We start from the raw sequence: 27,607 nt of genomic DNA on the forward strand, positions 1-27,607 counted from the left end.
AAATAATGAATATTGTTTGCTTTTACTCCAAGTAACAGCAGCCACTTTTTTTTTTAATTACAGGAAGAAACAATACATTTAGAAAACTGAGTCAGATAAAATACACAAAATCAGTCTGGACAGACCACAGTATGCAAAAAAGGGGCATAGTCTCTAAGAAAGTGCAGAGAGACCTTGCATTCATATCACTAATGTCAAGGTCTTCTCTCCTCCTTCATCTCTACCCATATCCTGGAGTTGTCTCAGCACAGCTGTTGTTAACACTTGTAGGTGTAGCTGGTGGTCTGGAGGCCTAAGCACTTGCAATGTGGCCCGTTGTAAATGAACTCAGATGAAAACAGTGGGGGATCTGGTCCTTGGTGTGGGCACTGAGCTGCATTTCCCTGGTGTTGTTTTTCTTGTCTTTAAAGGCAAATTCCTTACCAGTGCAGTAAGACTGGGGCTTCACAAACAGAGCAAATGTTATTTTAAACCCTGTAATGATAACAATGTAATCAAACGTGATTGGCTTTTCATAACTTTATTGGCCCTTTCCTTTTGAAAAGTAGCCATGTGAATGGTTTGCTTTTTTTTTTTTTTAATGAACAATGAGATAAGTGATTGTGTGAGCCAAAACAGACTAATAATGTTTGTTCCTGTGCCCTTTGCTTATGGAACTAAGTGGGCACATCTTGCCATCAGCACTCACTGGCCTGAAACTCCAGCCTTGTGAGTAGAGGCAAGGGCAGTGTCACCTCTGCACCTCCACATATACTGCCAACCAGCCAGGTCAGCTGGACCACATCCAGTGGGAACATGCGTCTGCGTGGTCTCTTGAAGCCATGTAATGCCCATTTCACAGACGTTGCATTCCTTCTGAGTACAGATAATACAAATACAAACCCATGGTAAAGAGCAACCTGGAATCTTGAATTCTGCCCTCCAGTGTCCACCGCCTTCTCTGCTCCTCTGACGGGCGGTGTGCTAGTACAATTGGCTTTGGCAGTCGGTGCTGAGATCCCAACAATAACAGAATGGAATCCCTCCCTCAGTCCTATACTTCTCACACCATCAGTAGAAAAGAAACATAAGCAAGTCACCCCTGAGCCTTGCAAGGCCATAGGGTAGATGGGCTTTTCTAAGGTACTGAGTTACAATGATTCCAATCAGAAGACTTCATTGCTCACTGGGCGTTTCCTATCACTTATGAGGTCTGTGGTGGTCTGTTCTCAGCTGGACCATCATTAAGGCATTTGTGAGTTGGAAGACATTTCTGAGGACTCGGGAGATATTGTTGGAGTACTTGCCCTGCAAGAACAAGGACCTGAGTTTATTCTACAAAATCCAAAGCTCGGTACGGTGGTGTGCTTGGAATCCCAGCACTGGGAAAGCAGAGGCAGGGGGAATCCCTGGAGATCACTGGAGAGTAGCTATCTTCTTCAAATAGGGGTTTCAACTTCAGCCACAAAGTTTATGTAAATGAAACAACACACCAGAGTTCCAAGAGGCAAACCTAAGGGCGCCGCGTCTTTCCAACCCATGTGCTCCACTGCCGCCTTCAGGAGCTGCTCTACCTGCATTTGGAAAGAATTCATACGCTTACTCTTCAGGTAGATATTGTAACCACGAAGAAAACCCAAGTCTCTGGATTTGAGTACTTGTTGTTTACTGAAAGTAAACTTTGAAAAGCAAGTGTGTACTGTGAATTGCAGACAGATAGTCGAGCCACGTTCCAAGTCAGGACTGGTAGAATTTGGATGACGAAGGCACAGCAAGATCCTTATTCTCTAAGGCAAATCACTCTGGATGAGTACAGGAAAGGGCCTGGGGGTTAGGAAAGAAAGAGAGCATTGCTGTCATGGATTCTATCCAGCCACCTAACCCCCGAACCCACTAAAAACCACTTTACAAAGGAAAAGGGTGACTAGTAAGTTTATTTATGCTTTTTAAAGAGCACTGCCAATCCTAATTTATCAGTTACTGTCTTGTGACAATTTATTCATTGTTCACTGTTAGAAGGCAGAAGTTACATAGAAGTGCATGATTGGTGAGCGTCTCTATTTCAATGTGGTATAATAGAGATAACACGGGCCCCAAAGCTCCGCCACAGCCTTTTTGTCTGCTGTGTCTCTTTTCATTACTCTATCAGAATCTTCATTTAATATAATCCAAAAAAGCAAGGTAATTGCTTCACTTATCGGTTATCATCGCTCTCGCATACTTATCGTGTCAAAATTATTTATGTGGATAGGCCAGGTTGATCTGGCTGCATTCAGAAGCTTAAAAATTTGAATAACTGTTCTGCCAGTCAGGTTATCAAAATTTCAGCATAAGCAATGAGCCTCTGTTTTCTGGAAGCTGGCGTGAGGGGAAGGGGTGGCCTCTGGTTGTACTGATGGGAAGGGAGGGTCAAGGCTTGGGCGGCCCCGGGCTCTAGACATCTGAACTTTCAGTGAAAAACAAAAGAAATGGCTTAGAATAGAGAGAGCAACTGGACATTCACTGTGGACGCCTGCAGCAACAGAAATGCCAAACTGGCCTGCCATGCCTTGTGATATTTTTCTTAAACACCTATGTCTGTATAGGTATGTTATATATGATATAATATGCATCAATGTGTGCACACAGACACACAATCAGTACAATTGTCTCAGGGTCCTCATGCACCCCTCTTGTGGGAGATTCTTCCTAGATGGGTTTCAGATGCTTTTTTTCAACATTTTAATCGTTTGTCAGCTGTCAGGTATTCTGTCGCTAGAAAGACACATTAGGCTACCTTGAAATGTGGCAGGTTCTCAGTCTGGAAGCAAACATTTGTTTCTACAAAATAATTTTTGTTAGATATGTCTGATTTTGAGGCATCTTAATCTCTCTCTGTCTCTGCCTCTCTCTTTCTCTCTCTCTCTCTCTCTCTCTCTCTCTCTCTCTCTCTCTCTCTCTCTCTCTCTCTCTCTCTCTCTCTCTCTCTCTCTCTCTCTCTCTCTCTCTCTCTCTCTCTCTCTCTCTTCTTTTATGAATGTTGGTGGTAAGTATCCATAGTTCTGAATCAGGATCTATCCCTTTAGTAAGGGAGCAAAGTTAAATAAATATCAATTCTTTGTGTCAGAATCTGTGTGTGTGTGTGTGCGAGAATCTGTGTGTGTGTGTGTGCGAGAATCTGTGTGTGTGTGCATGTATTGCCTCGGATAATCTTGAATGCACAACCTTCCTGCCTCAAGTTACCAAATATGTTACTAGACATGGTTTTCAATTTATTTCCTGACTTTGTCTACACAGATTCCAAGCACAAGAGGGAAGAGAATACTCCCTCGGCTCCTTTATAATGCTAGGACTAACACAAGCTACACATGATGGTTCATATTGATTATCACTTGACAGGATAGATCATCACTAAAAAGCAAGCATCTGGGATTATTTGTAAGGGATTATATATCCGTTAGGCTCACTGAAGTGGGCCACACCATCTCAAGGGCTCAGCTGAGATTACAGTAAAGTGAGACCTTGAGCCAAGCACACTAGCTCTCCATCTTTGTTTCTGACTTGTATGTGGAATAGGACCAGGTGCCTCAACTCTTGCTGCCATATTGTCCCCACCATGATGGTCTGTAACCCTCCCTCCAACCATGGGTCCAAGAAAACACTTCATCCCCTAATTTGCTTTATCTAAGTCATTTTGTCACAACATTGAGGACATTATCAACACACTAAGCAGTCACTCGCTCTAAGCTACTTCTCCAGCCTAAAGAATCAGAAACTTTTCATTAGCGCTGTGGGTTTGGAGGGGTTTGTTTGTTTGGTTGGTTGGTTTGGCTTGGTTTTTGTTTTTGTTTTTTTGTTGTTGTTGTTGGTGGTGGTGTTTTTTTTTCCAGGTCTAGGGACTTAAGATCTCTTGCATGCCAAAAAAGATTCAACCACTAAGGTACTTCTCCACTTCCTCAATTAGATCTCTTTGTCCTGTCTCTTCCAGAACCACCAGACCTCTTCAGCATCTTCTACTTTGGAATGGAATGTGTTTGGAAAAGTTATCCTGTTCCAGTATAGCTCATGTCCTTCTCGTGTGCAGCTAGCCATTATCATTATCAGTTAGGAGATGCCTCATCTAGAGATGTCCTTGATGGACATCTGGTAGATGTTCTTGAAACTATCCCCCACTCATTTTAGGATCTACAATAAATACTACATTGTATGACCACATTCTCTCAATGAAGCAAGTTATCACTTACCCAGATCCTATAGAGGATCTAGACATCAGATAAGTATTAATATCAGATAACTATCAGAAATATTTATCTAGACTAATATTGCCAATTAAAATTCCTTTGTTGGAGTTAATTCCTCCCTTACATGGATTGCCAAGGAGCTTATAATGCATAAAGAACACCAAGAACATTCTTGTGGTTTCCTCTGACTACTGTTTTGGTTAATTATCTTAAGTGGAATGAATATATGTTTAAAAAACAGCATTTAAATTAACCTTTGGTCATGATCACTACTCTAGACATTATGTTTGAAGATGAGGTGGATTTTATGATCTTTAAAGGCCCTTTCTAACCCTGAGATTCAATTCATCTTTAGGAATCAAAAATTATATAGATGCATCTAAAGAAAGAGCTACAACTGAGGTAATGACCAATATCTCATGCCCAGAAAAGGATCCAGTATTTAATGTGCACTCAAGAATGTGTTAAGTGAATGAATACATAAAGGAGTCAAAAGGCTTGGCCCTAAACTTTAAAAATACCACTCAACAAACACTAAGCACCTGACATTTAACAGGCCCTGCCTAAGGCCTCATTTACATCTCAACTCTTTAGACCAATGGTTCTCAACCTCCCTAACTCTGTGACCCTTTAACACAGTTCCTCATGCTGTGGTGACGTCCAACCATAAATTTATTTTGTTGCTACTTCAGAGCTATAAATTTGCTACTGTTATGAATTGTAATGTAAATATCTGGTGTACAGGATATCTGAGATGCAATCCCTGGGAAATGGTTGTTCAATTCCCAAAGGAGTCTTGAAGCACAGGTTGGGGGCCACCGCTTTAGAGTCCTGCCTCATCACTAGGCAGTGGTACTTGCTTACCTTGCATGCATCCTTGTGGACATACAAACCCTGTCTCCTGCTGAAATTCTGAAGTTGAAGTCAGCAGCCATGTCTATCCATAATGACTGATGAAGTTTTACACATGTGAAATGTAAATAAACATCTAATGAAAGAGTGGCCTGATTTCTCTTGACATTATATGAAGCTTTAGAACCAAACCATCATCATGGTGTACCTACCCAACATGCACCTCATTCTCTTAACTCTTTTCACGGTCTATGTTTTCCTCATCACTCTTGACAGGGCTGCTACAGAAGCCAGAATCGGAGTCAGGCATGGAGATGGGGGTGTTAATGAATGCCGATTGAATGTCAGCTTGAAAGGGGACTTCAGTCCAGCTCCATGTTAATGTGACTTTACTCCCTGTTTATTCATTTATTTGTTTGTTCATCATGTAAGATTTGACCACGGGCCAGGCACTGTGCTGCTCTTAGGATTGAAGGAGAAATAAGATGATTTTTCTGACCTTGGGAGCTTAAAGCACAGTGATGGAGAAAAACAGTAGACAACTGTGTAGTTTACGTCTAACTTTACTACTTGCTGATTGTGAAACGCTGAACTTAACCTTCTCAGGACTCAACTCACCCACCTCAAATGGGCAATAAGAATAGTCATGTTGAGAGAGTGGTCCTGTGCTGTTACTCCACAGCACAGTGTCTGGAAGGTAACAGACATTGGGTGTATCTGGATGCACCAAATACTGAGCAAACACAGCAGACAGGAAAAAATAACTCAACGTGTGAGGCAAGAAGGGTTAAAACTTGAGGGGTGGGTGGAGAATTGGAATCTGAAGAAGGGATGCAGTAGGTCCCAAAACTGAAAGCATAGGTACAAATCCTGGATGCAATGTGAGAGTGAGTGAACACAAGCTGGACATGCTAAGGGACCTTGGACCCCCTTTCACACCATCACTGCTGAATAGCTCCCCCAGTTCAAGTCTATGGGAATTCTTTGTTCCTTAATTAAAGCACAAAATATGAACGCTCATTTCACATTATTTAGGTTGGCTTTTGAATGGTGATTTAATCTACCAGAATTACTAGTCATTTGATTTTTAATTCTGACATAAAACAGATAGTACCATGTTTATCTCATAGGCAAAAATTTAATCTATATGCTTCATCTTGTTAAAGGAGCACATGATATCTGAATAATTATTTTGGATGGTTTTCACACTTCTATGAATCTAGATGACAACATACACCTCAACCATAGTGAACAATGTAGCCCAACCCAGATGTCTTCATTCAACTACTTTAAAAACAAAATGTGGATCAAAATCCTTGTACACGGGGGTAATAGACTAAAATTCACATTTTAATCGTTTTCAAGTAAAAGTGTGTTCCTCTTTGGGTGCTTCATGTCCTGGTGATGTCACAGGTGTGGATCAATTTCCTCTAGTCTTCACGTTCACTGCTACTCAAGACTAACCGGAGTTATCTGGGTGAAAGTGCACCGTATCTACTGCTTTTTGTTTACACAAAGGTCATTCTTTCTCAAACAACCTTCTATTCCATTTTAAAAATAGGTCCTTCCCTTGGCTTTTCTGCAGCAATCTGGGGTCCTGCCAATTCTCCATGGATCTTCACATGTTATCATTCTTGGCTCTAGATTTACATCAATTATTTTCCTGGCTGATCCAAGGTAGAAGTGGTCAAGCCCAACTAACAAAAATGTATAGTACCTCAAAAGTAAAGTCCAATACTTTTCTTTAGATTGTTATCTTTGTCTTCTTTGATCAAGCATATCTCTATGGTTATTCTATTGAGTGATCTACATACACACATGAAACTGGACAGAATTTTAGGGAGCAATTTAGAATCATCTAAAGCCTGTAATACCATTAACTCCTACTTGATTCATGAAGAATGTTTAGCAAGGTCTGGGGAGCCTGTATGGGAATTCATCTATTTACAGTTAGGTATATCTGTTTTGTGTACAGTTCTGCAGCCCTGCAGAGCAACACTAGGTCAACAACATCATTTCATTAGTTCAAAATGATAGCTAGGCAATTTATTTGGCCTCCCGTCTGTTGCAAATCTCCATAGAAATGCCGATGCCCACCAGAAACAAACAAAGACAATAAAATTGAAACCTTGGGACAAATTATAAAAATAATTAAATACTAAAACAGAAAGGAAAGGAGGGGAGAGAGAAAGGAATCGGCCTGGGCAGGGTAAAGCTTGAGGAGAGCCTTGCAGACAGGAGTCAGACTAGAATACCGTGTTAGACAAACACCAGTATCAGGAACACCCTAAAATACAGGAGCAGGGGAGAGAAGATGTAAGACAAGTGGGAACCGCTTTCTTCATGCAAACTCTTAGATCTAGACTAAGGAGCCCCTTTTCCTTTGACTTGATTGGCAGCTGTGGTGCCCCAAGCCTGTTCCTGTTCTAGAAAGAAAAAACCAGAGTTTGCCTTTGACAAAGAGCCTGGTGGCTTCTTTTCCATTTAAATATGCTGTCCTCCTTGATAAAATAGTCTATTTCATCTCGAAGGTTACCTGTGCCAGCCACTACACTAATAAGGCAGTTTTTTGTGCACAAAATTAGTTATTATTCAAAGATTGCCGAACATTGAAGGGAAACCAAATAAAAGAAAAGCAAAGATAAGTGTAAATACAGAAACAAATCTCCATGGGAACAGCTGTAATGGAAAGAATTGAGAAAACATTAAAACTTTAGGGGGCAGAGAGATGGCTTAGCAGTAAAAGCCCACCTTGTCCTTACAGCGAACCTGAGTTCACTTCTTGTCACTTACGTCCAGTGGCTAGCAACCATCTGGACCTCCAGATGCAGTGAATCCAACGCCTTCTCTGGCCGCTGCAGATGTCTGCACTCATGCATATATACCTATATGTGCACACACTCACAGACACACACACACACATACAATTTAAAAAGTAAGCTAAGTCTTGCACAATGTTTTAAGATTTTAATTATCCAAAGTCAAGAATATATTGTATTTGTTATATGAAGAGTCCCCCATGTTCTCTTAGAAAAATTAAATTTACATTAAAAGTACACATAGAGCAAAAGTTCAGGAAACCTTAAACAAATCTGTATATAAGTATTAGGAGACAGTAAAAAGAAAGGAACTGAAATAAGCAAAGAAATAACATAAGAAAATAGAGAAAATTTTCCTCCAACAGAAAAAAAAACTAATCTAATAATTAACAAATTCAACAAATATCAAGTATTTAAAATTATTCACTAAATACTAATCTTTATAAAACTTTAGACTATTAAATATGAAGAAAAAAATTTTATCAAATTTTTAAGGATGAAAAAGAACAGTCACTAAGAAATGAGTTAACAGATCACCATCAATTACTCTTAGCAATGACAGGGTACGGAGGGCTAAAGAGCCATTTTAAACATAGACTTCTGCATTAACTGCAATGGCAGATACAAGCTAGTTTAGAAATGAAAGAAATCAGAAAGTTTACCTTGTGTATTCTAATAATATGAAATCATAATCTTAAACAACCAAGAAGAAGGTAAGGAGGAGGAGAAGGAAGAGGAAGAAGAGAAGGAAGAAAAGGAGGAGAAGGAAGAGGAGGAGGAGGGAAGAGGAGGAGGAAGAGGAAATGAAAACTTAATCCAAGAAAAAGAATATAAGAACAACTTAAAGCAATCCACAAGTACAATGAGAAAAACCTATGGTGAACAGGAGACTCACTGGTTGGTGAGTTGTTCTGTCTCATGTCCACTAGCAAGAGGAACGTGCATCTAAAGCCAGTGGATGAAAGCTACTAGTTACGTTAGTTAGTAGAATAAGCAGACTGGTTGGGAAACGTGATTCAACAGAAAAACTAAAACAGCAATAACAAAAAGTCACCAAGCACCAACATTAGAACTGAGCAGGGACTGGGGAGAGGACAGAGTGATAAGTGTAAGGACTTCCGTCCACATCTGCAAGTCAGTGGATATTCTCATTTTCTTAAGAAAACTAAGAATGCGCTAGGTGGTGTTGGCCTTTATCTCAGCACTCAAGAGGCAAAGACAGGTAGAACTAGGAGTTCAAGGCCAGCCTGGTCTATAGGGTGAGCTGCAGGACAGCTAGGACAAGAACTACACAGAGAAACCCTGTCTCAAAAACACCCAAACAAATAAACAATACAGTGTGTTATTTAGCCACATGGTGGCAAGTATCAGAATGCCATGAGAGGCAGTGAAAATCATTGCCTTTGGAAATATGTGAGGGAAATCTACATTTCATTCACTTCTCCTCTGCACATGTTTGGGCCATTATATTTACATGATAGTTGATGTCTAAAAATAAAAATTCATAAATAGAAAAAAAAACCAGAGAAGCTTCTGTCATGTATACACTTATTTCCACTGACAGGAATGAGAACAGGAATATGAGTCTTACATATTTTGTCAGCATTTGCTATATATTTACTCTGTGTAAGACCCACATCTCTAATAATGACCCAGAGGCAAGGTCCCCATCATGAGCACACTCACTCTCTAGCTGCAAAGACAGACATTAAACAAGCCAATCCATGAACAAATTGTTCAACTATTCTTGTATTAAGTGCTAGGAGGGGTAAGTAAGGAGTAAGGAAAAAAAACAGCAGATAAACTTTGGCTTCAGAGATCAGGCTGCTTCAGAAGCAGAGGCAGGTCTCACACTCATCGGCCCCTGGTTCTGACTTTCTAAGCCATCAGCTGTTGGAAATACCCAGTGTGAAATACTGGTCTGACTAAAGTAGTTAAACTAGCTCCCACTTGAGAATTTCGTAAAATATATTTTGAACATCTTATCCATACACAAACTCCTCCCCTAACCATCCATCCTTTCTACCTCCTACCCCTCCCCACCCAACTTTGAGATTCTTCTGTTTTATTTTGGTGGTGGTGGTGATAATTCTCATTCTCTCTCTCTCTCTCTCTCTCTCTCTCTCTCTCTCTCTCTCTCTCTCTCTCTCTCTCTCTCTCTCTCTCTCTGTCTCTCCCCCGCCCCCCATTGAGGCCAGTTTCTGTTATCCACTTAGTCTTGAGGTTGGGAACTTCTCTGCTTTGGGTTCAGCCTGGCAGGGTCACACCATTAAAAGCAATAACAGCAGATTCTACCATTCCCAGAAGCCAGCAAATGCTTGCAGGTCCTCAGCCAGTGGTAGGATTATAATTTCTCCTTCCTCCGTCTATGCTGGAGTTTTTGCCTGGCTGGAGCTCCTATAGGTCTTAAGCATGCTGTGACAATCACTGTGAATTTATATGTGCATCTGCCCTGTTGTTTCCAAAAACCAGTTTTCTTGAAGTTATCCACCACCTCTGGCTCATACAATCCTTCTGTCCCTTCTTCCTGAGAGATCCCTGAGCCTTGAGATGAGATGTGAATGTCAGATTTCAGAAATAAAAACACAGTTTTTCAGGTTTTCTGAATCTGAGAAATGTCTCTGAAAACGTGATTCAAAATCACTTAAATTTTAAGACAATAATGTATTAAAAGTTAATGATTTGCCAATATACTAAGAAGCTAGGTAAAGATCAACACCTCTTAACACTGGTGTTTCCAAACCTGTGAAAAATTTCATGTTGTGAAGGAAATAATTGTTTGTCCTGCACTTAAGAACTATTTTCATGCCATTCCTGCTGGGGTTCACTCATAGAAACTCTGAGGGACAGAAAGAATACTTTTACCCCTCCTGGATCTAACCAAGACTTAGGTCAGAGCATGAGATTAGGGGTCTTTTCATATGACCACAGAATTGACAAGGCACTATAACCTATTCCAAGTAAAGAAGATGTTTAGGGAGCATAAGAGAATATATTCAATATTAGGACACTTTCATAATTTAAAAAAGTGTCATTTTTTTCTGGTCCTTAAACATATGGGAGTTGTCATGTGCCACAGGAGCCCACAGGTCCACAGGAGCCCATCATGAGCTGTCTCAGTCACAATGGGCCTGCACTCTCTTGTGGAGCTGCTGACTCTCAGAGGCCAGAGCATGCACACTGACCACTGTCAGACACACTCTCCAAGTTTCCTGCCTATTGTGAACAATGAGCGTTTGGCAGCCCATTAAACTCAATCATTTGACCATTTCACCAGACCAGGAGGGCAGGCCAGGACATCTTTGTTACCGGTTGTTCCCTTTGAAAATATCAATTAATGTCCATTCTGAGCTGAAAGCTGTGCTCAGCAGCTGCACTGGGTGGAACACTCACAGGGCACGTCCACTCTTGTGTGACTCATGCAAAGTCAACCAAGCAAGAAGTTTGGTTTTCTCCTACCACAAATAAAGCTGTATTTCAACCTGGTCCTATTGTTCTTAAAATAACTCATTCAAAAATAAGTGCATCAAAGCCTGGTAACACAGAGAAACCAACAGACATCACATTCTTGATTGCCTCTATGCACTTCCAAATCTTGCACTTTTTTCCTCCAAATGCACAGCACACTGAAGTCTGAGCAATCATTTCGAAGAGAGTTAAATTGCAGATTGACTTTCTTGGAAAACCCAAAGAGAAAAGTATTCATTTTTGCAATGTTTGGACTTCTTTTTTCCTTTTCAGAACTGGAGGGTATTTGAATTTTGGGGGGTTTTGGAGTATGTGCGCAAGTGTGTGTCCGTGCATGGCTATGTGCATGTGTGCCTGCATGTATGTGTGCATGTGTGTTTAAGAGCTCTTCTAGGTTTATGATCATATTCATAGTTTCTGCTTTGGACAATACTTAATATGCTATAAACCTTTCTAGAAACATCTTAGAAATCTGTATACTATATCAGGCTGCTGTTTAAGTGGTACATGTACATATATATACATATATGTGCATATTATATACTAATATTTTTACATATGTGTATATACATGTGGATGTGACATACAAACTCTTGTAACTCTAGAAGGCTGGTGTTCAGAGAGGTCATATAACTCAACCAAGATCATCCTAACAGGTGGCTGAGTTAGCACATAAGACCACATAATACAGATATTCCTCCAAGTCCCAACGTAGAAGGCCATCTTCTAAGTAAACATCATGTTTTCACCTGATGTCTGTTATTGTCTCATCAATGTTTTTCATGAGATGTGAGACCCTGGTGTACTAGTGATTCTACCACTGTTTGGGCACCTCCTCCTCCTCCTACCTGCATTTCTGGCCTGCCTGTCAAACAGTTAATGGTCTGTGTACAAACACTTACATGAGCTAGTGAAGCTCAGCCTTGAGAAGAATCCTAGGGGAATTCTGTAAAGACTGTTACAATATGAATAACCATCCTTAATTTATTCATCTGTACATTATGGGTTTCATGTCATAGATTTTCTTCAGTCAGGGCCAATTACGTTGAGGGTGTTGGGAGGGGTGAATTGGTTTTGTTTTGATTTTTTTTCTTCTGCATTTTCAGTGTCTCTCAAATGTATGAGCTCTGCTTTGCCATCTTGGGATCTAAGACACCAATCAGTTGAACACTCCTCTTCTCAGGGTGCATATATGTGAAAGACATGTAAACACAGGCTCTTTGTTAGGTTTCATGTTTCCTGAAATGGAAGATTTAGGCCCTCTTACTGATTCAGAATGCTTATTTGTTCAGACATAGGACCACAAAAATAAATTTTTGGTGTTCAGAATATTATTTCTATCCATTTTAACTTTGTCAGGCCAGATCCAGTTTCCACAGAAGATCAAATTAAACATTTATATCAACTTGCTTCTTACTTTCTTGTCAAAATGCTATTTGATAAGCATAGGGTTTCCAGGAAATATCAGCCTGCCATGAGGCTATGATCCTCTTGGGCTGATCTAACCTGCTCTAAGAGATCCGAATCCAGCTTGTACGCATTCAGAGCAAGCATGGGAAGGTTCTGATGAGGTCGCGCATTCCATGGTTACCCAAGGGAATTACAGTGAAGGCGTGTAACGTTTAGGTTGTCGTTGCTGAACCACAAAGTTTCCTTACAAGAATCCCTTCAGGTTTGAGGTTCTGGTTCAGCCTCTGCATTGTAAGACAATGGCTTTCTCAGTTGGTGGTGAGCACTGGAGATGAATGGGGATATCCCATTCGCTTTTCTGGAGGATCTCGGGAATGCACTGTATAACCCCATCCATGTGATCCAGATTGTGTTATGGATTTGTTAACGTTGCGATATATTTGACCGAAACATCATAATTCTTCCCATGACAACAGTGTCTGATGCTACAGATGCACAGCCAGCAAGGTCAAGAGTTGACAGATGGAAGTTGGAGCCAGGCAATTACTTCTCCCCAACCATTCGAAAGAATGTAACCAAAGAAAGCTGGGGCCTTGTCTCAAACACACCAAACAATGAGAAGCAAGAAAATGATTCACATCTCAGGAGTCTTTCTTGGATACAATAACCAATCCACGAATCATTGCACTTCTTTGCCAGATAAAAGCCAAAACATTTTAAAGGCAGTAGCAGTTTATCTAAATTATTGTTTTTTCTCCATCAGTCTTTATGCTTAATCTCATTTCCTTTTATAGATATCCCATCCCTTTTGAGTAGCTTTTAACCTTTTAAAAGTGGCCTTGACCTGAAGAGCCTAAAAAATTTTAATATAATATTGAACAATAAAACTGAACAATTGAGTGCTTTTCTGACCAGCAGTCTGCATGCAGAATTGTTGCAACAGAATTTCTGAATGATTTTTTTTTTTAATTAAAATACCTGTGTGTAGCTTGCTTCTAGCCGAAACCCTCAGCTCTGACCTCTGTTTTGCAGGCCCCATTGTCCCTTTTGCCCCCACAATTTCTTGGCTTTCTCTCCCTGAGGAAGAATGTGTTTTACTTTGCAGTACAAGAGCTTCAATGAGCTCTTGCCTCAAGTGTCCAGTGCCTCGTTCTGATGACTCTGAGGAACCCTCAGCCTAAGATTATGTCTTTCAATCATATATGATGTAGATGACTTCATGACTACACGCAGCAATAAACCAAGCCCTTTGTTTGTTTTGCATTCTCTCTCTCCTCTCTCTCACTACAGTCTTGGGGCATTATCTATTTTGTGTTCAGTAAGAAGCAAGACCAGAAGATGATACACTGTTAAAAAAAGAAAAAAAAAATCTTAGTGTTTGTAAAATTGAATTACAAAATAAAAAGGAGGGGAGGCAAGAAGGCATTCCTAAGGAGGGCAGGAGCCTCCAGCAGAAGGCCTCCTCCTCGGTGGGCATGGCGGTAGAGCTAGCAGGCAGCAACTTCTCCTAGAGGAGCTACCTTACTCCCGCCCAGCCCAGTCCGGCTAGGATCCACACTTTAGCTTCCTGAGCTGAGGAAACCCTATTGTTAGGAATGTCAGTCAGCTGACATTTTGCCTCCTGCTCTCTCTATCTGAGGATCTGCATTTTCTAAGCTAGTTGGCAGCGGGCACCCCAAACAGCATCACACTGCAGGCCTGCACTATAGACTGTCACCCTGTGATAAGTGTGCCAGCTCAGCGATGCAAAGGTTTCAGATGCCCTCCCTCGGGCTACCATTCCAAGAAACAGCACCGACGCCTCCTGCTCCTCCCCTCTCCCTCGCACACTGAACATCAGGCGCTCAGTGCTTCTTCCCCACCTAGTTAGAACAACCCATCCTGGCCCAGCAAGGCTTAAAATTGAACCATGGTTCAGGGGAGCAGTGGGTTTTTCCTGCAAGCACCCTAAATGTGTTAAACAGCCATGGCAGGTAGCTCACTCCTTTCTCAGAATCAACTACTTACAGAAACCATCTGCCAACGGAAGTTCGTTTAACACAAATCCTCTGACCTAGCCTTTGGAAGATAAACAGATTCACACTTATAGAATTTTCTGTAGGATGGGATTCTCCCTGGTGTCAGAGCCCACTGCCTGCTCTGACTGCAGGCCTAGAAATGGAAAAGGGAGGGCAGGATTTGGAGCCCCGGTGATTGAGCATGCGCCACCACCATGACTACGTTTACACAGCTGAGGGCTTGACACACAGGGCTGTTTAGGTGGCTGGAATTATTTCATTTGGCACTGTGACTGCCTCAAATAATACATATTTTCAGAGAGAGAAATACTGCAAAAGTAAACTCGAACCAATTGGGACATTGATTCTTCAAGTCTAAAATTAATTTCCTGTATTTCTCCGGCATTTAAAAAAAAAAAAAATCCTACTGGAACTGCTACCTCATGAGAAGGGGAAAAAAAATCAGGAACTTTTTTTTTTTTTTACACTGAGCCCAGTATCAGATGAGATGGAAGCGTGCAGGCTTCCCTCATGTTTAACCCACTGGAACATTCCAGCGGAGGACCAAGGTCTGCAGACTGTTTTAGGTTAAGCCCCTGCTCCATTCCATGTTAGGCAATCAGATGTCATTTAGGCAAAATAAATGGGAAGTGCTCAAGGAATCAGAAAAGGTGAAAGATCAGAATCTGGTTTGGATAAAAGTTTAATTCTTCAGTTCCAACAGGCATAAGCCCTTCGAAGATGCTGAGCAAAGACAGACAGGAGCGGCCGAGTAATGAAGATGGATGCGCCTTGTTATCAGCGGGCCGTTTACTAGGGCCTGACGTAACCTTAAACAGTGCAGATAGCTCAGTGGCACTTGCCACTAAAGCCCTAATTAATGGATAGCAGGCCCTAAATTAACAATGTGCGCTTACAGATGAATTCTGGGCACTCATTAAATTATGTTCAAATACCAGGCAGAGACTGCTGGCTTACTCCAGCTGGATTGCTCCTGTTACTGTGTGTTTAACAGGCATTTCCACAAGGGCTTTCCTGTCTTTAAGGGCTACAGGCCAGCTATGGAACAGAAAGAGACACCGGGCTTGGGGGTATTGAACAAAGAGACAAGAACTCAGCTCTGAGTGACAACACCTGGGCCATCATCTCTAAGCAACAAACCCATCGTGTTTATCTGGTTCTCCCAATTAAAGCTAAAACCCCAAAGTTGAAATGGCAACCAATGCTGCCAAAGATAAACTAAGACTGTTCAGAGCACACCACACCTCACCGTCCATGCAATGCACTTTCAGGGGTGAGCCAGAGTGCCTTCTGGGAAAGAGGGCTTCAAACAATACATAGAGCTTAATATATAACCAGTGAAGTTGATGGAGTTGGGGGTCTGACTGCAGCATCCCTTGCCGTTCTTACGGCTCTTAGCTGAAGCACCATGACTCCAGTCAACCAACAGGAGAAAGAGCGGAACTAATTATCTGCCTGCATTTTCTCTTTTACTTTGAAGGCTTTGAATGTAACAATGGGTAGCCCCTGTGTGGGAAGGTGTTTATGTGGGTATTAAATGATACCACCTTCAACTCTCACAAAAGTAAAGGCAGTCGCCAAATATTAGTAAGATATAGGAAAGCAAGTTAAGAAGAGAGTAAAAAAAAAATAAACTTCCAAGGGAGATGCCCTTATGGTGGTTTCCAGAAGCACTTGGGCAGGCAGAGATACATTTCTAAAGGGAGAGCTTTTACAAACAGCTTCCTTTGGGTCACTTCTACTCTGGCTAAAATCCTGAGGTAATCTGTGGGGAGGGAAAAGCACCTGAGATTTTGAGCAGTGTCTCGGTGTCTTTCTCTCTGTCTGTGTGTCTCTCTGTATCTCTCTGTGTGTCTCTCTGTATCTCTCTGTGTGTCTCTCTGTGTCTCTGTCTCTCTCTCTCTCTCTCTCTCTCTCTCTCTCTCTCTCTCTCTCTCTCTCTCTCTCTCTCTGCCAACTTTAAGGAAAGCACAGCTGCCTGCCTGCTAAGGCCATAGGCCAGAATTCCTTCTGCTGCTGTTCCAAGACCCATGTATGGTCAAAGGCAAAGGCACCCCCTTGTTTCTAGGGCTCCTTCCCGCAATGGGCTTTGGAGAGCTGGGTGAGTGTGAACCGGCTACTCCCAGGGCTCTACAGGGGCTGTGGAAAGGCAAGCCAGTTTGCCAATGGAAGAAAAAAATAACTCTTTAATTTTAAAATGCCCAAGGGACTTGCGCTAGGATGGAGACTGAAGGGAAGGGGGGTGGAAAGCTGTGCTCTTGATGTCTGCCACCTACATGTCCCTGGGGAATTAATTGGGAGGGAACTGATCAGAGTGGAGAAAACAGGTGTTTCCCTCTCCCCAAGGGCATTTCTCATTTATTATGTGTCTAGTCAAAAGTTTCTTTTTGAGCAGACTTTATCACATACAGATAGAGGCTGTTTAAAAAAAAAAATGCAAGCACCCTGAGCAATTATTTTAAGAGCTGCCCTCGTTCCACATTGTGTGACTGAATACAAATCCTTTATTCCTCCCGGTTTGACGATGAGACTGGGATTTAACCTCTGCTTGCCATCATTATCAGTTCACTGTGCTTCTGACTACAGACCACAAAGCTCCTGAAAATGTAAGTGACTAGATGTTTGCCCTAGCCCTGGTCCCCCCACATCCAAAGCAATCCAAATACAGAGCTTACTGGGAGCAGAGGGGATCAATAGGAAAGAGTTTCTTCTTACAGCATTCCCCTGGAGTTCTCAGAACTCCATCCACTGGCTCTCTAGTCCCAGTGGCCACACAATTAAGGAGACAGGGGGAAAAATGTAGACTTCAGACAATGAAAGAGAATGAGCAAAGGACCTACGGAAATCACAGCCGCTCTCTCAGCCTCTATTATAAGCTGCATAGCCTAGCTCATCACAGCGTATGGAAAGGCTGTGTTTCCTCAGGTTTCAAATGCCTGATGGTTCAATGAGAAATGTATGTCAAAATGAAGCAACAAAAGATCTGTCCCTTCCGTAACCCTGCCTGGCAAAACCTCGACAATCCCTAGTCCAAAGCTCTCTGATTCAAGGGGTCCCTGGGGAGTCACACATGTGTCCCAAATCACTACCGGTGTCCCCTGCTCCCACCCCGTGCCATTTTTTCTACCATCCCTAACTCCCAGAATGACTCTCCAGATGTTAAATTTGACATCAGTCTGCTATCCTGATATTTCCAACCTGACATTGTCTCTTTTAAGAGGCTGACCTTGGCCTAGAGAAGCCCTGCTGGGCCCACATAAAAGAAACCCATTCTTTCTTGGTATAGCAAGCATGTTTGTTGGCTAGTTCAAGGTTAGCTTTTTGTTCTTAGGATGGTCTTCTCCTCAGGGGAAAAGTCATCAACCCCAACCTGACAAATATGAGTTCTTCCTTCTGACCAAAGAATTTTACTAGCTAATTATGCCAGCCCAGGTAGATAAGCACAGACTAGCTGACGATACAGTGGAGGTGCTCACATTGAGACCCTCAAAACCCAGCAGTGCTAGCAAGGTATAGACATGTATATAGGAATATGTATTCTACATATACTATATATATATATATATATATATACTAATTATATATATATACATATGTATATATACATGTATTGATTAAGTGAACCTTTTTATTGGTCAACTATCTGAATTAGGGCCATCCTATTTGATGTATAAAAAAACAAAAACTATACAATAACTAATCAGTAAAGTTTATTGCTCTCAAAGAGAAAACACAAAATAAAATAAAAAGCTTTTAAAACCCAATAGGTATATTGATATAGAATGCTAGCTCTCCCTGCACCTATAGTTACACTATCTTCAACATTTCTTAGTGCCCTATACTCAGGATCTACATACTTGGGTAAAAGTAACATGATCCCCTAGATACAAGGGGTGAAAGTATATATAGTCTCAGGCTAGGAAACCATCTCATATACAACAACCCTACACTGGGCAAGAGAAGGCAGCAACCCTGAGGAGCTAAGCTCATCAGAGCACTCCACTGATATGTGTCTTAACAAAAGAACTATAACCAAGAATATGCTGTCAAATCGACTCTTGTTCTGAAATCTTCCTATGTCATGTATTCCCCATGCAGATATCTCTCATGCAGGGCCTATCATCAGTGTAAAACAAGGCTACCCTGTTCCGACTGGTTCCACTTTGCTTCTACTGCTGTAATACACACCACGAGCAAAAACAACCTGGGGAGGGGAGGGCTTATTCCATCTTAGAGTTTACAGTCCATTATGGAGGAAAATCAGGACAGGAAATCAAGGAAGGAACCTTGAGGCAAGAACTGAAGAAATGCTTCCTGTATTTGGTCTCCATTGCTTTCTCAGTCCCCTTCCTTAAACAACTCAGGACCACCTGCCCAGAGGTACTACTGTGGTCTCGACCCTCCAACATCAATCATTAATCAAGAAAATGTCCCTGAAGCTTATCTAAGGTCAATCTGCTGGAGGCACTTTCTCAACTAAGATCTCCTCCTACCAGATGATCTTAGCTTGTGTCAAGTTCAAAAAAAAACAAAACAAAAACACTCATTTAGCTAGCACACTAATGTTATACATTAGATTTGGATAAATAAATCTGTTGAATGATGAGGAAAATGTGTATAGAAGAGGGTGATGCAAATCTAATCTCTCATAAAAAGAAAAGGAACACTAGCAGAAATCGTCAAAATCAAAGTGTTCAGAAACCTGAAAATGCACCAAAAGAGTACAACAGATAGGTGTATTTATACAAGCAAAAATCTGGATTTTTACTTAAAAGGAAACACTTTATCACATCGTTGGTGTCTTCTGTAGCCTTGAAACCCAACAGCCCCACAGTTACACTGAAAACCAGCAACTAGCAACGATTGGAGGTTTCCCAGAAAAGAACTATTATTTGAACAGTCTTCTAGCCCCTGTAAGCAACTAGATGAAGATGTCTTTTTATGACTTGACTCAAATTCACTTGTATCTTCTACCTTGGGACCATATCCAAAGAGTAGAAGTTAAGTGACACTGCATGCTGGAAGCAACTGTGACAAAAAAAAAAAAAAAAAAAAAAGGAACAAAATGCTAACAAAAAATCTTAAGGATAAAATTGGCCAATGGAATGTTTTGTCATGACTTGAAAATTTCTGGGACTTTCCTAGGAATCTAAAACTCTGGATGCCATGGGACTCTCTACATGCCTAGGTCAGACATGAAGTCCTTAACTCTTACTTTGATCAGTACTGAATACCAAGCAAGGAAGAAGTGACCCAACATATACTCAGGAACATTGTGAAGACTAACAGGTGATTTTTTTTCTCAGAGACAATGAGAGCCAGAAGGTAGTAGAATGACATACTCAAAGAGCTAATAGGAAGATGAGAATTCTATATCCAGCAAAACTATCTTTCAATACATTCCAGATGAGTTGGAACCAAGTTTGTGAATAGCTAGCTTGTCCTACAAGAGTTATAAAAGGCAATACTAGTTGAACTGAAAGAATATGAGACAGTAAATGAATGTTTGTAAAGAAATAGGTAAAGATCATGATACAGGAAAACTTAAAAGACTGCAGATTTATTTTGTTTACATTTTTCCTGTAATATTTAAGACTATTTCTTAAAGTAATAATGTACAATTTCTACTAATGAGCAAATAATGTGTAGTCACGTTATTTATGAAATAGCAACATGATGAGGGGGCAAGAATAGAGTGATAGAATACTAAAGTATATGTACATCATTAAAACCAAGTTGATATTAATGTAAACTAAATCGTGATTAATTAAATGTTAAGTTGAAAGATTAAAAATCCATAAGACAAAGTCCTTCCACTCTTTTTATGATTGTAAATTATCTGTTGTATGGTAATACTACATTTTATTACATAACAGACTAATTTTGAAAATGTTAAAGAAGCTAGACACAAAAGTCACATATTTCATGATTGAACTTGCATGAATTTTCTCAGTATGCTGGTGGACAGAGATAGGAAGTAGGTATGTGGCTGGAGAAGTGAGGGAGAATGCAGGATGGAGAAGGATTGCTAATGGGTGCAGGACTTGGGGTTATGGCTTAATGAAAGTATCCCAGAATTGGATACTTGTATTAGATACTCAGCCTGGTTGATACACTAAAAATCAATAGTTACATCTTTTAAAAAGTTGCCCCCCACACACACACATATGTAACAGAGGACTGCCTTGTCTGGCCTCAGTGGGAGAAGAGATGTGTATTCCTGTAGAGACTTAATGGCTCAGGGAAGGCAGATGCCTGGGGGTAACACCCCCTCAAGAGACAAAGGATGGAGGACAGTAAAGAACTGAGAGGGAGGAGTGGGAGGGGGCAACACTTGGAATACAGCAACTAAAATAATGAATTCTTTAAAAGACTTCTAAAATTATAATGAATTTTACCTATGTTTCAAACACAAGCATGCATATACGCAAGAATATCTATCTACGTGCATGCACAGAGGGACACATATACAAAGTAGGGGTAGGTGTGAACAAAGGTCTGGATACAAGCATACCTGACTTAGGCCAGTTCTTTCTCTTCTCTTCTAGATGGTTCTTCTTTTTACCTAGACTAAAGAAAGATAAACGCTATAGTAGAATCAAGATTTTTCAAAGCTTATTAGCCACTGTTGTAGAAAACCTTTCATTTTGAGTGTATGGCAGCTTTATTGTTCTATAGTAAATTATCACAAACTTAGAGAGGTTAAATAGCACAAATTTATTATTTCCCAGATCTCATGGTCAGGAATGCAGACACAGAGCACTGCACTTCAGTTTCTCATCACGCCAATATAAGGCATCATATGGAGCAACACTGTGGGCGAGGAGCTACTAGGCATGAGTCATTGGCATCTATCTGTACAGAATCGAACCTATCAGAAGTATGTTTTCCATGCATTCTAAATAAGTGCAGGCCTTGCTAGGAACACCTACAAGCAGCTTGAACATTTGGTGAGACATGATCCAGCTATATACACCAGAACAGGAACACTCAAGCACTGAACTGACCTAGTGTGGATTTCTTAATCCACCCTCCCAGCAGAATTGTGTCAGGCTAGCAGCAGAGGGATTTCTATATGCTATCACTTAGAAGTTCAAAGTGAATATAGGAGGTGTAATTAATCCTGTCTGTTATTCCCTGACTAAGAGGGTGTGTGTGGATGTGTGTTTGTGCATGGGTTAGGGTTAGGTGTACATGTGTGCATGCGCATACTAGGAGGTCAACCTCAGATGTCATTTCTCAAGAGCCATCCACCTTGTGTTGTGAGACACAAGATCTCTGATTGGAACCATTTGTAGACTTGGCTGGTGGCCGGTGAATCCTGGGGACGGATGCTCCTGTGTCAACTACCTTAGCATTGGGATTACAAGGATACCAGGATGCTCAACTTTGCACACGAGAACTGCGTCTTTAGTGCTACAGTTTGCCAACCGAGCCATTGGCCTAGCTTTTGTCTTAGATTTGGTGAGACATTCCAGATGGATGACAAAGTTGAGATATGAGCCACAGCTAACTGACAATGACCATAACAACACCAAGTAAAATCTATGCTAGCCGGGAAACAAGTAAAAAGACATACATTTATTACTTGCCCCGGGGAAGGTGGAGTTACAGATCAAATGATAGGTATGGTTCAAGTCTCCACTCCAATCTAACTCCTGTATAATCTCTATAGATTAGTCGAAGTCTCCTTTCGGATTTTTATCCATAATATAGGAAAAAACAGTACCAGCCCAACCCAACCAATGAGGTTAAGCCAGCTCCTGGAAAACTTCTAAAGCTGCACTACTGGGCCAGAACTGTCTTGGTTGGCAGTTTCCTGGTTCTTAGACTGTTGTGACTCCTTGCATCTGTCCTTATGGTCACATTAGGAGGCTGGTCCTCCTGTCCACCTGTTGGGAAAGGAAGAATAAGCACTTAGAGGAATCCTGCTCCTTTCTCTCTCCAGCTGCCTTCTCTAGCCAATGCTCAGCCTCCGCTTTACAGGAAAAAAAAACCAAAACTCTGTGCATAGTAAAGGTTCTCTGTAGGTGGAGGGGAAAATGTTCTCTAGAAAATTTTAATATCATATAACACTTCTCCCCCACACTGCATTACACATAGATTGGGCAAGCAGCACACAGCCAGTTACAGCATGAAACACAATCCTGTGCCCAGATGCCAAACATCTCTTCGCACCCACCGGTGACCATGATTGCTAACACTAGGACCCAGCTCACTGCCGCCAGCTCACCCAGACCCCTCCTCACTTCTCCTGTTGGTGGGGAGAGAAGAGAAAAGGCAGGTCCTGTAGTCTGATATGAGATAGGAACATAAATACAGGCTTATGCTTAAAAAAGTACAGCATTCGCATCGGCCGTTCGTCGACTATTGTGGATAACTTAAAGGATTCCCCAGAGCGTAAGTGAGATCAGATGTCAAATGTAGTTTGGAGTCTTTTAAGCATTGTATAGTGATTGGGTGAATGAATAAGAAATATGTTAAACAAAACTAGGAAGGAAGAGTTCTCTTGCTGGGTTGTCCTTTGGTCTTGAATTGTTAACAACTATATTGCATATGCATGTATGTGTGTTTATGTATATGTATGTGTATATATGCATATATATGTATATATATGTATATATATAGAGAGAGATATATAGAGATATATAGAGAGAGAGGGAGGGAGAGAGAGGATGAGAGAGAGAGAGAGTCATATCTTCTTCACAGCGGAAATCATATTGTTTATTTAGAATCCAGAGTCTCAAAAGAGCAGTAGCCATGATGCTGAGTGACTCAAGAGGAGATCCTGGTCTGTCATGGTTAGGCCAGAGCTATGACATTACAAAAGAATAAAATTGCAGGAGGCAGGAAATTTCGCATGCTTGGTGAACATCTGCAGAGCCGAAATCTTAGAACCCTGCCTGGCCTACAGTAAGTACTCATAAATGGGAAAACATTTGCCTGTTTCATTTAAAAATAAACTGTACAGCTTCACTTGTTGGAAGGAAGGAGTGCTGCTGTTGTCTCTAGGAGAGCAGGCAGGGCAGGCTCAAGGCAAAACTCAGAGCCTGTGGGTGCTCCGCCCTCTTCACCCACACCCTCATCACCCAGCCAGTGTGGCTCCAATCCCCCGCCTCTACCTCTGCTTTCCTCTAAGCACCTCATCTTCCTGACGCTGCCCTTGTTCAGGCTGCTCTATGGCCTTATTCAGGCTCTGTGTCACCTCCTCTCTACAGCTCCTGCAGACAATGTCACCCACAGAGCTTCCCACACCATTGAGCACAGCTACACTGAGAAACTACATGCCTCGACTAGAGCACTGTAGTGAGTTTTATATCTGTGTTCTGTTTCTTCAGTGTACCCAGCAAGATCACTTCTACCTCCCCAAAATGGCCATAAGATGCTCATCTTGGCCAAGTGTGACCTGCATTTGACACACACTCTCTCTCTCTTATCTTACTGAAAATATGCTGACATTGCGTACTTGTTCCTGTGGGGGTAGGGGGAAGGGGTGGGAAGAGGAGGGAGGGAAAGTAAGAGAAAAGCTAGAGGGTGCAAAGGGAGATGGGGCAGAGGGAGGAGGAGGTGGAGAAGCAGGGAGAAGGACAGAGGGGGAGGAGGCAAAGGAAGAAGGAGAGGGAGGAAGGGAGAGGGAGAGGAAGCCGAGAGGGGATGGTAGAACTTCAGTTCAGAACCCAGCAAGGATGAAACCCCAGAGGAGCTAATATTTCCACTCAGTTATTTTGTTTGCTTTTTTTGTTTTGTTTTGTTTTGTTTTGTTTTGTTTTGTTAGAGCTGAAAATGAATATTTGTTTTACATCACAAGGCAAATTAACAGCAGTGGCTAATAAAAATCAGTTAAAAATATCACAAAGACTACATTTTGATTTATGTTTGTGGATTTTACCAGGACAATTTTCTTCTTATTTGGATTTGGGTATGCTCGATAATATTGAAAGTAAAACTAAGTAGTTTGAAGCTATGAAATAAACAAGAGGAATTAAAAGGTAGTATTTGGTATGATGTGATGGGTTGAGTTACTGGATAAGCAACTTATTCCTATAATACACATTGAGTAAGTGCAGCCAGCCACTTGCTCATAGGAATACCTGTACCCTCAGAATCCTTGTTTTCTTTTACTTTTGAAATCATAGTATAATTACGTCATTTCTCCTTCCCTTTTCTCCCCGTACGCCCCTCCTTGCTCTCTTTTAAATTCATGGCCTCTTTTTTAGTTATTCTCACATACATATATCCATATATATTCCTAAAAGTAGCCCCGCGTCTGTAGCGTGTGACTTGATCCTTGATTCATGCAGGTCTTAGGGGAAGAGCACCCGTTCCTGCTCCAGCTGTCAGGCTGCAGGGGTCCCTTCCGACTGGTGGGAAAGTAAGCGGGTTTCCTCTCTTTCTGTCATCCGCCGAGATAAAGCTACTTTCACTTGCTTCTTACCATTCGATGGTGGGAAAAGACAATTTAGAGAAGATGAATCTGGTAAGGACCTGCTTGCCAAGTCCTAACACGGCTAGAGGCATGTCACAGCAAGAGAGAAGCAGAGTGAGTCCAACTGATTTCCTAACAAATCCATTCTCGTGATAAGGACTTTGCTCCCATGATAATCCATTAATCCACCCCACCCCCACCCCGTGACATAATCACCTCTAAAGGATACAACCTACCAACATTCTTGCCTTGAGGACTTAATTTCCAATACATGAATCTTGGGGTACACACTCAAGCCAAAGCAGGGGAATAAGGGAAATAGCCTACTTCAATCAGGGTGCTTACATACATGTTAATTCCATCCACAGAATACAGACACATCCTGACTAATATTTGTCCAAACATCTAACCACCACAGCTTGGGTCACAGACACACACTTGTCAGCTTACCTACTAATCACCATGTAAATTTAAAAATCTCTGAGGCATCTTTATTTTTAATTTCTAGAATCAACAAATGCATACACACACACAACACACACACACACACACACACACACACACACACACGCACGCACACACACAAAGAAAACAATTATATGAAATAAAAGTGAATGGATTCCCATTCTCCACCCCCTGGCTTGTTCTGCTATCCCGGCCTAAAGTGTCAGACCTCACTGGCATTGGGACAGACCCTTCCACAAGGCATCTATAAAGTGTCTACAAAGAAAATTATCCGGAATCTAGTCTCAGTCTCTTTTTCCCTCTCTTCTGCTCACTTCCACCATCCATGGCAACTTACATAAATGAACAGAATAAGCATCTTTTAGGCCCAGCTAAAGCCTACATTTGTGGGGTGTTGGGAGTGAGCAGAAGAGAGGAAAAGAACCTGACATTAGTTAGATTCCTGATAGTTCTCTTTGTAGACACTATAGACACTGTGTGCCTATAGCTGTTATGTGTGTGTTGTTAAATGTGTGTCAAATAAATATCATTATAAGTTTTATTTAGTGAGAGACACTGTGATCTAGTGAAAAGACAAGAGAAAAACGATCAGATAACTTGACTTTGAACTCAGGATCTGTCACCTGCCCAGAAAGATGAAAATAGACAAAACATCATTTGACCCTCAGTTTCCTGACCTTTCCAACATCTACCACAGGCTATTACTGTGGGATTCAGGAACTGTTGCAAATGTTGCAAATGTATTATATTGAATTATTTTCAGACTTCACAATGTGCTCCTTATTTAAGCCTCTATTCACTACCAAAAAGCAAAGATTAAAACTTTATTTTTAAGTTCCTGAAATACAGAAGCCTCAATGAACTTCCATAAAGCCCCAGGAATCAAATAGAAAATGAAAGAGAGAAGTATACCCAAACTAGAATAGAAAACAAATAACAAAAAACAAGGAGCAGAAATGACGGAATCAGAGTTGCGACTAAGAACTTTATAGTTCTTGAAGGATGCATTATGCTCATGACGGGAGGAAGAGATAGTGTGTGTTACAAAAGCCTTCATTTATCATAAAAATGATCCCAGCTATCCTGCAGACCAGCTGTGTAGCTCTCCAAGGGTGAAAGACACAGGACAAATTGTGTCCAAGTATCAAGAGAAAGAGGGTCACAACTCTTCCAGGGGTATCCGTGGAGCCCACTGGGCAGCGACAACAAAGCAGCTCAATTTAAATGCCAGTAAAGCAGAGGTGGGTCCTGTCAGGAGGCAGAATACAGGGAACACTCATATCTCAGCTTTATAATGGATGTGCTCTTATACTCGAAAAAACTTGGGTGAATTATGAAAGACATTTATCAGACATTAGAAAAATTCCAGTGTTGAGGAAAAAAACTTGCCATCATTTATCAGAGGCTTGAAGCTATGATGTATTTTTCATTGTGCAATATGGAAATACACGTGGATGAGTGGGTGGGTTTCTGGTTCACCACCAAACTCACACTATTCCTAGGAGAACTCGGATTCAGCCAGCTGCCAAATGGTTTGTGCTGGTCATAGAGCTAGGAAACAAAAATTAGAAGGAAAGAAAAGAGCACTGAAATCCAGCAATGACTTCTATGACACCCATAGTGTTAGCAATGTTCAGCATCCCTCTGTAATGATAAATATACTTGAGCATAACGCTGTGAGGTGTGCAACATGCTCAACCTCAGGCACCAGACACTCCATCCTCAACCTGTGCTCTCAAGCTCTCCTGTATGATACTGGGTATCCTGCAGACCAGCTCTGTAGCTCATACGAGTTTACTGAGGCTTTCAACTCTTTATCATTCTGCTTTGCCCTGTCCTGATCAGCCATTAATTATGTCTAATTGATCTCAATACGCTTCCTAGCATTGCTAAGTCTGAACCTAGAATAAAAATATAGTGGTCCTCTACATATCAATGTCTTCTTATTTG

At 41.3% G+C, this 27,607-nt stretch overlaps 1 long non-coding RNA gene across 2 annotated transcripts in view; it reads right to left on the reverse strand.

The window, feature by feature from the left end:
- Positions 1 to 507: 507 nt before the first annotated feature.
- LOC116093886 overlaps positions 508 to 27,607 on the reverse strand; it is a 95,716-nt gene continuing 68,616 nt past the window's right edge. For both annotated transcript variants that reach the window (XR_004119876.1, XR_004119875.1), the window contains exons 2-3: positions 21,281 to 21,336; positions 508 to 1,803 (exon numbers count right to left, since the gene is read on the reverse strand). This is a non-coding gene — a long non-coding RNA (uncharacterized LOC116093886). The remainder of the gene's footprint in view (positions 1,804 to 21,280; positions 21,337 to 27,607) is intronic.

The sequence above is a fragment of the Mastomys coucha genome, unplaced genomic scaffold, assembly GCF_008632895.1.
Source record: "Mastomys coucha isolate ucsf_1 unplaced genomic scaffold, UCSF_Mcou_1 pScaffold16, whole genome shotgun sequence".
Classification (NCBI taxonomy): domain Eukaryota; kingdom Metazoa; phylum Chordata; class Mammalia; order Rodentia; family Muridae; genus Mastomys; species Mastomys coucha.